The sequence below is a fragment of the Convolutriloba macropyga genome, unplaced genomic scaffold, assembly GCF_964194025.1.
Source record: "Convolutriloba macropyga unplaced genomic scaffold, txConMacr16.3 SCAFFOLD_970, whole genome shotgun sequence".
Lineage (NCBI taxonomy): Eukaryota > Metazoa > Xenacoelomorpha > Acoela > Convolutidae > Convolutriloba > Convolutriloba macropyga.
Genome location: NW_027453424.1, coordinates 20,515 through 30,000, shown reverse-complemented (window position 1 = coordinate 30,000; position 9,486 = coordinate 20,515). Strand labels below are relative to the sequence as shown.

General features: G+C 43.3%; 2 pseudogenes; both read right to left on the bottom strand.

Moving 5' to 3' along the window:
* Positions 1-2,855, bottom strand: part of LOC142358279 (large subunit ribosomal RNA) — a 5,293-nt pseudogene extending 2,438 nt beyond the window's left edge.
* Positions 2,856-4,538: 1,683 nt separating this feature from the next.
* Positions 4,539-4,690, bottom strand: LOC142358277 (5.8S ribosomal RNA; annotated as a pseudogene).
* Between the last annotated feature and the right edge of the window lie 4,796 nt (positions 4,691-9,486).

The following is a 9,486-nucleotide window of genomic DNA, read 5'->3' as shown; positions in this document are numbered from 1 at the left end:
GTCTTTGCAAGGACTAGCTGATGGTACACACTGGGTATGCAGTAGGTCTTGAGTATCCAGATTCGTTGCTGTGGTTTCAGGGGGGCTCTTCTCAGGTCATCTAGCTTCTTCTCCAGCTTCTTGATGGTGTTTGTCCTCGTACCATATGCCCCTGTCTCAATGCCCAGGTACTTGTAGAAGGACTCTGCTGTCATCACGGGGAGACCTCCTGCCCTGCTGCTGAACACTGTGTTAGGGTTTATCACTATCTGTCGGTCCCTTGGCACTGTGTCCACATCTAGGGTTGCACACTTCTTGGCATTGAGAGAGAGACCACATCTTTCCAGCCCTGTCTCCAGTCTGTTGATAGAGTCCTCAAGTCGTGCAGCTAAGCACTTGTGGAACACCCTGGCCAGTACACTTGCCACTGTGATGGGTCTGAAGTCCATTGGTTCCTGAGACCCTGCCACTTTGGGGATGAACACTGTTCTTCCACTAAGGAGCCACTCGGGTAGATGTTCACTTAAGAGAGTCATAGTTACTCCCGCCGTTTACCCGCGCTTATTTGAATTTCTTCACTTTGACATTCAGAGCACTGGGCAGAAATCACATTGCGTCAACACCGTTTCACCAGCCATCGCAATGCTTTGTTTTAATTAAACAGTCGGATTCCCCTTGTCCGAACCAGTTCAGAGTTCGAGTGTTTTTTGTGCAACAGAATAGACCTAAAGCATATCAGCTAGCAGTCAAACCAAACGCCAACAACCCGAAGGCCATCGCACGCTTTAGCAGACCGAAGCGTCAAACTAAAGGCTTGTTACACCCACTCCTCAGAGCCAATCCTTCTTCCGAAGGTACGGATCTATTTTGCCGACTTCCCTTATCTACACTGTTCCAAGACCAGAGGCTTTTCACCTTGGGGACCTGATGCGGTAATCGGTACGATTCACTCTCCTGACATCTGCTAAGCCAAACTTTTATGTGCCACCAGGAACAATTGGGACACAGCAAATGCTGCTGTGCTCTTGCACGCTTCGAGCCTTATCTCTGATTGAATCAATTCCAAGGACTCTACAACGTGTTATAAAGAAAAGATAACTCTTCCCCAAGGTCCCAATGACAAAGTTCGACCTCAATGACGTTGCCGTCTCAATGCCAGGAGAGTAAGTTCGGGAATTTTAACCCGATGCTCTTTCGAGACTCAGCAGTTTTCAAGAAACCACTATTCAAGACTTTGGCATTAGCCTGTCTTTTAGAATCGACTAACTCATGTGCAAACGCTGTTCACATGAAAGCCTTTCCCGCTTCAGTCCTCAAAGTTCTCATTTGAGTACTTGCTACTTCCACCAAGATCTGCTCCATTGATCGCTTCGCGCATACACTTGCGTGCATACTTTAGCGCAATCAATGTGTCCTCCTACACATGAATATCATTTTTGAGCTGGTGAGGCTCTTTTTCTCTAATCTAACTTGCGTTAGATATTGATATTCATGGTTGGGTATAGGCCACGAGCTCTAGTGCCATCCATTTTCAGGGCTGATTGATTCGGCAGGTGAGTTGTTACACACTCCTTAGCGGATTTCAACTTCCATGACCACCGTCCTGCTGTCAGTATCAATCAACACCTTTTGTGGTGACTCATGAGCAAGTAGTTAGGCGCCTTAACCCAACTTTTGGTTCATCCCACATCGCCGGTTCTGCTTACCAAAAGCGGCCCACAAAAAGCTTGCATTCATAGTCCAAGTGCAATTAAGTCACAAGGACATCTCACCGATTTATAGTTTGAGAATAGGTGAAGGAAAAATTTTCCCCCATTCCTCTAATCATTCGCTTTAACCGATGAAATTGCTTTGCGAAGATTTTTCAATCTTGCTCAAGCTTTTGCTATCCTGAGGGAAACTTCGGAGGAAACCAGCTACTAGATGGTTCGATTAGTCTTTCGCCCCTATGCTCAGGTCAGACGATCGATTTGCACGTCAGAACCGCTTCGGGCTTCCACCATGGTTTCCCGTGGCTTCGCCCTGCCCAAGCATAGATCACCATCTTTCGGGTCGTGTGCTACTTGCTCTGGATCAGTCATGCAATAAGAGCAAAACCGTCCGTGGTTGCGGGACACCGAATCGGCGCCCTCACCACACAAAGTAGTGCAATTCATAAAAATTACACTGTTCACTTTCATTTCGCGTGTGCGCTTTCAATGAGCGACAACACTTGCAAGCAACTCACACTCCTTGGTCCGTGTTTCAAGACGGGCTGTAGAGAGCATTGAATAGGAAGTTGAGGTCAGACAGGCAATCAAGATCAATTTATCTCATTTTGTTTAGAATCAACAAGAAGAATTCCGAGGAAAACTTCTGCTCGATTCATTAACAAGATTTGCCAAAAGACGACAACTACACTACTCGGTAGCCGAGAATATAATATCAAGGCATTGAGTATGGTAACGCTCACTCCAGTTCCCCTTCAACAGTTTCACGTACTTTTCACTCTCTCTTCAGAGTGCTTTTCAACTTTCCCTCACGGTACTTGTTTACTATCGGTCTCGCTTTATAATTAGCTTTTGGAGAGACATATCTCCAGCTTCGAGTTGCACTTTCAAACAACTCTACTCATAGGAATGAGCCATTATGACTGGTATCGAAAATGACCTTTACAGGATTTTCACCTTCTTTGATGCTACTTTCCAGTAGACATCAGGACAAATTCACCAGTCTAGCATCAAACCATACCGGACACCGAGAAATGTTGCCATTTCTCTTCCCGATGAGCTTTTCCCTGTTCATTCGCCATTACTAAGGGATTCTCAGTTGATTTCTTTTCCTCCCCTTACTGATATGCTTAAGTTAAGGGGGTTCTCTCGCCCAATTCAGGTTATGTAGTTGATTGTCTCTTAATTGGTTCACTGACCAATATGAGACAGAAACCGATTCAGCAGTTTTGTTCGCTACTACTATCAAACACAGGTCGAAGTTTCCATTCAGTCATTAATTCCAACTTTCAAATGTTGTTGTTTCAGCTTTCGCTTACTAGAAGCAACATAATACTCGCTGCAATACAGACCTCGGGAAACCCTCACCGTGAATAAGGTTCACTCACATATTTCACTACATTTTGCGTGGGATTGGAGATGAGGCTACTCGTTCTTGCTCAGTACTAGGCTGAAAATTAACGAAACTTCGTTACAAACGTTCACATGTTGATGTTTCCGCTTTCGCGTACTCGAAACAACATAATACTAGTCTTTGTAATTTAGTTTCATAATTTCAACTGTTCTCATGCAGAATTTTTGCTCATTCTTATCCCAAATTTTGACCTGGCTACTAGTTACACTCCTTGTACTTATTGCAAAATGACCACAAATTTCAACAGCTTTCACATGTTGCTGTTTCGGCTTTCGCTTACTACAGTCAACATAATACTCGTTGCAAAATAAGTGCTCGGCATCTGCAATTTTCCAAAGACGAAGTTTCGCCAGTTCAATTTTCGCTCGCCAATTATGGCTACTAATTCACACGGTACTGAGCTCAACAACATTAAATTTGTTCAGCAAGACTTTCACATGTTGATGTTTTGGCTTTCGCCTACTAGAAGCAACATAATACTCGTCTTGTTAGCTCATTCAATGAGAATAGCTTTTCCCGTTGAGAATTTTTGCCTTCAATTGGCGTTGTAGTGAGTTTGGCTACTCAGATCACCAAATACTTGTGACAATTCGAACCAGAAATGTTTTCAATTTTCACATGCTGATGTTTCGGATTCAACCTACTAGAAGCAGCATAATACTTGTATTCAACAATTTCTGTATCAAATCCCAGTTTTCTCTGGTGCATCTTTGCCAAACTATTCCAAACTGCCTGAGTCTGAATACCAATTACAGGTACTAGTAAATGCACGTTACTAAGGACTATATAGTTCTAGGTTACTGTACACAACGACGTTCACATGTTGATGTTTCAGCTGCCGCTTACTAGAAACAACATAATACTTATCGTGCATACCTTTCCATAACTTGTCCTTTTCAGATGCATTAGTTTCCCTTTGTCTTGGCTTCTACAGTCAGACTGGCTACTAGTAACAGCACAGTACTAATCACATATCGTTCTACAGTTTGCAGACAACTTTCACATGTTGATGTTTCAGCTTTCGCCTACTAGAAACAACATAATACTCGCTGTATACATTTGTAGTTCTCTATGTAACTTTCATGTGAAGAAGTTTCGCCAGTCTTTTTGACTGTCTCAAATCTGAGTCATGCTTAGGCTACTAGTTGCTTCATAGTACTTATCGCCTCGAGATCATTGAACAAAACTTGATTTTCACATGTTGCTGTTTCAGCTTCCGCTTACTAGAAACAACATAATACTAGTCTCATTAAGTTCCGTCTCTTTGCAATTTTCTTATGAAGAAAATTCGCCATCACAATGACTCCAGCAGTTCTTGATCAAGGAATGCAATCATTGATCAGAATGCTATTATTTGAATCGGTTCTGCTTTAAGTGTTCCAATTTTATTGGAAGCACCAACAATAGAACATCAATGTGTTCAATCGAGAGTTATATAACCCTGAATCGGACGCAGTCAACAGCCGAAGCCGAGACCGCCTTTTGCGTTAGAGAGGTCGGTAAACAAATCTTGCGATTCATACCGAATTAACACATATAGCTGTGCTCCTCTTCGTAAAGCGAGCCAAGTGATCCCCTGTTGAAGGATGTATTTGGACCAATCTAGTAGCATTTGGTTTCCAACAAGCTCTCCCAAGTTAGCTTACTTATTGGGCTTTTCAACCAATTCGGTTGGCTACAAGCATCATCAAAGTACTAGCCACAGTTTGATCGCAAAATTCTACGACTTTCACATGTTGATGTTTCGGCTTGCGCTTAGCCTACTATAAGCAACATAATACTAGTCATATCATAGAGCGTGATCAGCTTGTGACGTTCTCATGATGAAGTTTCACCAACAGTGTCTCACTTCGAGCTTAAATCCAGCTACTAGTAACTACACAGTACTGACTGCAACGATAACTTTTATCTATACCTTTCACATGCTGCGCTTTCGGCCAGGGCCTACTAACGTCAACATAATACTCGATATAAACTTTTGTTCATGATGCAGCTTCCCCATGCAGAAGTTTCGCCTTCAAATGCTCTCTTGGCCATATGACGTAAGAAAAGGTTACTAGTAACATCACAGTACTAGCCACAGTTTGATTGCAAAATTCTACGACTTTCACATGTTGATGTTTCGGCTTGCGCTTAGCCTACTAGAAGCAACATAATACTAGTCATATCATAGAGCGTGATCAGCTTGTGACGTTCTCATGATGAAGTTTCACCAACAGTGTCTCATTTCGAGCTTAAATCCAGCTACTAGTAACTACACAGTACTGACTGCAACGCTAACTTTTATCTATACCTTTCACATGCTGCGCTTTCGGCCAGGGCCTACTAACGTCAACATAATACTCGATATAAACTTTTGTTCATGATGCAGCTTCCCCATGCAGAAGTTTCGCCTTCAAATGCTCTCTTGGCCATATGACGTAACACAAGGTTACTAGTAACATCACAGTACTAGCCACAATTTGATCGCAAAATTCTACGACTTTCACATGTTGATGTTTCGGCTTGCGCTTAGCCTACTAGAAGCAACATAATACTAGTCATATCATGGAGCGTGATCAGCTTGTGACGTTCTCATGATGAAGTTTCACCAACAGTGTCTCATTTCGAGCTTAAATCCAGCTACTAGTAACTACACAGTACTGACTGCAACGATAACTTTTATCTATACCTTTCACATGCTGCGCTTTCGGCCAGGGCCTACTAATGTCAACATAATACTCGATATAAACTTTTGTTCATGATGCAGCTTCCCCATGCAGAAGTTTCGCCTTCAAATGCTCTCTTGGCCATATGACGTAACACAAGGTTACTAGTAACATCACAGTACTAGCCACAATTTGATCGCAAAATTCTACGACTTTCACATGTTGATGTTTCGGCTTGCGCTTAGCCTACTAGAAGCAACATAATACTAGTCATATCATAGAGCTTGATCAGCTTGTGACATTCTCATGATGAAGTTTCACCAACAGTGTCTCATTTTGAGCTTAAATCCAGCTACTAGTAACTACACAGTACTGACTGCAACAATAACTTTTATCTATACCTTTCACATGCTGCGTTTTCGGCCAAGGCCTACTAACGTCAACATAATACTCGATATAAAATTTTGATCATGATGCAGCTTTCCCATGCAGAAGTTTCGCCTTCAAATGCTCTCTTGGCCATATGACGGAACACCAGGTTACTAGTAACATCACAGTACTAGCCACAGTTTGATTGCAAAATTCTACGACTTTCACATGTTGATGTTTCGGCTTGCGCTTAGCCTACTAGAAGCAACATAATACTAGTCATATCATAGAGCGTGATCAGCTTGTGACGTTCTCATGATGAAGTTTCACCAATAGTGTTTCATTCGAATTGGTTCTGCTTTAAGCTCTCCAATTGTTTTGGATGAACCAGTTTTGCCCTTCGAAGCCACTTTTGTGAGCTTTTGTGGGTCTTTACCAAGAGGATATACCTCAAGGCCTCTTTCAATTCCTTTAAGTTCTTTCAACTCCTTTACAGTTTCTAGGTTCACATAGCTGCAAACCTTATTTCTAGTTTTAAGTCTGGCCAACTTGGGGAGAGTTGGTGCAGACCGTGACCAATTCTAGTAGGATGCCACAACAAGAATGTGATCAACTTAGCTTGTCGATGAACCTGCCCCACATTCAAACAACTCTATCGCCTTTTCCTCGTATAGTTATATGCGAGGGCCTCTCATAGAGAGCGCTGTTAGCAACCTTTTCCACATAGACGATAAAGTTGTGAGTGTTTTGCACATGGCTGTTGTCATCACCACGTGACGAGTCAACTCAGCTTGACTCTCTACACTCCGACAAGCTTTGCACATACGCCTTTAGTTCAGTATGTGTCTTTAATCTGACTCCGGTGCCTCAAGCCGGAAAAATTGTCAGATTATGATCATTATCGGTTAGTCATCCCGATGCAAGATCGTATCGTACTGTCTTTGTCTACCTCCAGATTCCGAAGAACAGGAGGAGACTCTCCCAGACCTACATATCTGGGAGAATGTTCAGAGGGCGAGAAGCTGTGGATTACTCTCCCCTAAGAACTGACTAAACTTTACCCTCGTCCAAGGTAAGTTTATTTTAGCTAGCCTTCTATGTAAAGGATCTGAGGCTAAGCTGTGTTTTTTCGAGCCTTTGGCTCGGAGCAAGTTCAGTGGGCGCCCCGAGTAGCTCAACTCTTTCCCACTGAACAGCGCAACGCTCTGTCACTCGCTGGGATTTTTGCGTGTCGGTTCTAACCACGCGACTTGTGGACCTTTTTAGGCCTTTCTCATTCACAAGTCTATAGCTGGGCTTCTATAACCCAGCTTCTGAGATCTAGATAGCTGCAGTTCTGCTAGGCTGCTTTTGCTAACTAGTCTCCCTTTAAGCAGTCCCTTGCCATGACTGCTGAACTATGTATCCACACAAGTAGTTTTTGAGCTCGATACATAATTCGAGATTGGTTGCCAAGCAATCTCTAGCGACAGAGCGTCATGCGCACTACAGACATGGCCTCTACCAGCAGCCATGCCCGAAGGAATCAATCACTGATCCTTCCGCAGGTTCCCCTACGGAAACCTTGTTACGACTTTTAATTCCTCTAGACAATTAAGCTCGATCCGCTTCATCCCGTTGCCGGAGACCGAAGTCCCAACAGTAGGAATTTGCAATTCTTGCTTAACTATCCAATCAGTAGTAGCGACGGGCGGTGTGTACAAAGGGCAGGGACGTAATCCCTATGAGTTGTTGACTCATAAGTACCAGGAATTCCTGGTTCACGTCTGCAAGTTACAACAGACGATCCCCTTGAAGCGCTGTACTTTTCTCTGATTGCCCAGTCCATTTCGGACCAAGGGCTGAGTACTCAATCTAAAAGTACACAGTGTAGCGCGCGTGCAGTCCAGAACATCTAAGGGCATCACAGACCTGTTATAGCCTCACTTCATCTGCGGTATTTAATTCCGCATAGTTCCTCTAAGAAGTGTTTGAATTCACATATAGTGAATTTCATTATTTAGATGGAGAAGATCTCGTTCGTTATCGGAATTAACCAGACAGATCACTCCACTAACTAAGAACGGCCATGCACCACCGCCCATATAATCATGAAAGATATTCAATCTGTCAATCCTTAAGATGTCTGGACCGGGTGAGTTTTCCCGTGTTGAGTCAAATTAAGCCGCAGGCTCCACTCCTGGTGGTGCCCTTCCGTCAATTCCTTTAAGTTTCGATTTTGCAACCATACTTCCCCCGGAACCAATAAACTTTGGTTTCCCGGTTAATCTCTTGCCAAGTCAAGATCGACTTTGACAAATTGTAGGTTGGTATAGTTTATGGTCAGAATTACGAGGGTATCTAATCCTCTTCAATACTCTGACTTTCGTTCTTGATTAATGAAAACATTCTTGGCAAATGCTTTCGCAGTAGTTTGTCTTGCCACGATCCAAGAATTTCACCTCTAACGTAGCAATACAAATGCCCCCGTCTGTTCCTTTCAATCATTACCGCACTCAGCCAACCGGCATCAATCGAGTAGCGGGTCATTCTCCATTATTCCATGCTTTATTATTCGATCCCAAAGGATGCTTTGAACACTCTAATTTTCTCAGGGTGAAAACACCGTTTCCACAGTTCGTCACATTTAAGTGCAAACTATTTCTTCGATGCGAAGGATGAGCGGAACGAGTCAACAGATTTAACTGAAGACCATGTTGCCGTTCTACTCAAACAGATCCAACTATGAGCTTTTTAAACGCAGCAACTATTGCATACGCTTGTAGAGGCTGGTATTACCGCGGCTGCTGGCACCAGACTTGCCCTCTACTCGTTCATCAATGGAGCTTTTAAGTCCATTCCATTCTGATTACAAACCATAAAGGTTCATATCATTATTTCTAGTCACTACCTCCTCGTGCGGAGAGTGGGTAATTTGCGTGCCTGCTGCCTTCCTTGGATGTGGTAGCCGTTTCTAAGGCTCCCTCTCCGGAATCGAACCCTGATTCCCCGTTACCCGTCACAACCATGGTAGTCCGTTACACTACCATCATAGGTTGATAGGTCAGAAATTCGGAAGTTCCGTCCCCAAGCCGAAGCTATCTGGGATCTTTCAGTTACTAGGACTCATCACGGGATGTGTCTGTACTTAGCAAATCACCCGGTGTAGTCTTGTAAAAGTCTCCGACAGTGTCGGACAATCAGCATGCATTAGCTGCAGGGTTACCGCAGTTATTCATTTAGCTTGCAAATCAACTAATAGATAGTAACTGATTTAATGAGCCATTCGCGGTTCCACTTTTTCAAGCTTCGCTTGCACATGCATGGCTTAGTCTTTCAGACAAGCATATGGCAACTGACAGGATCAATCAGTTTAATTGTACTTTGA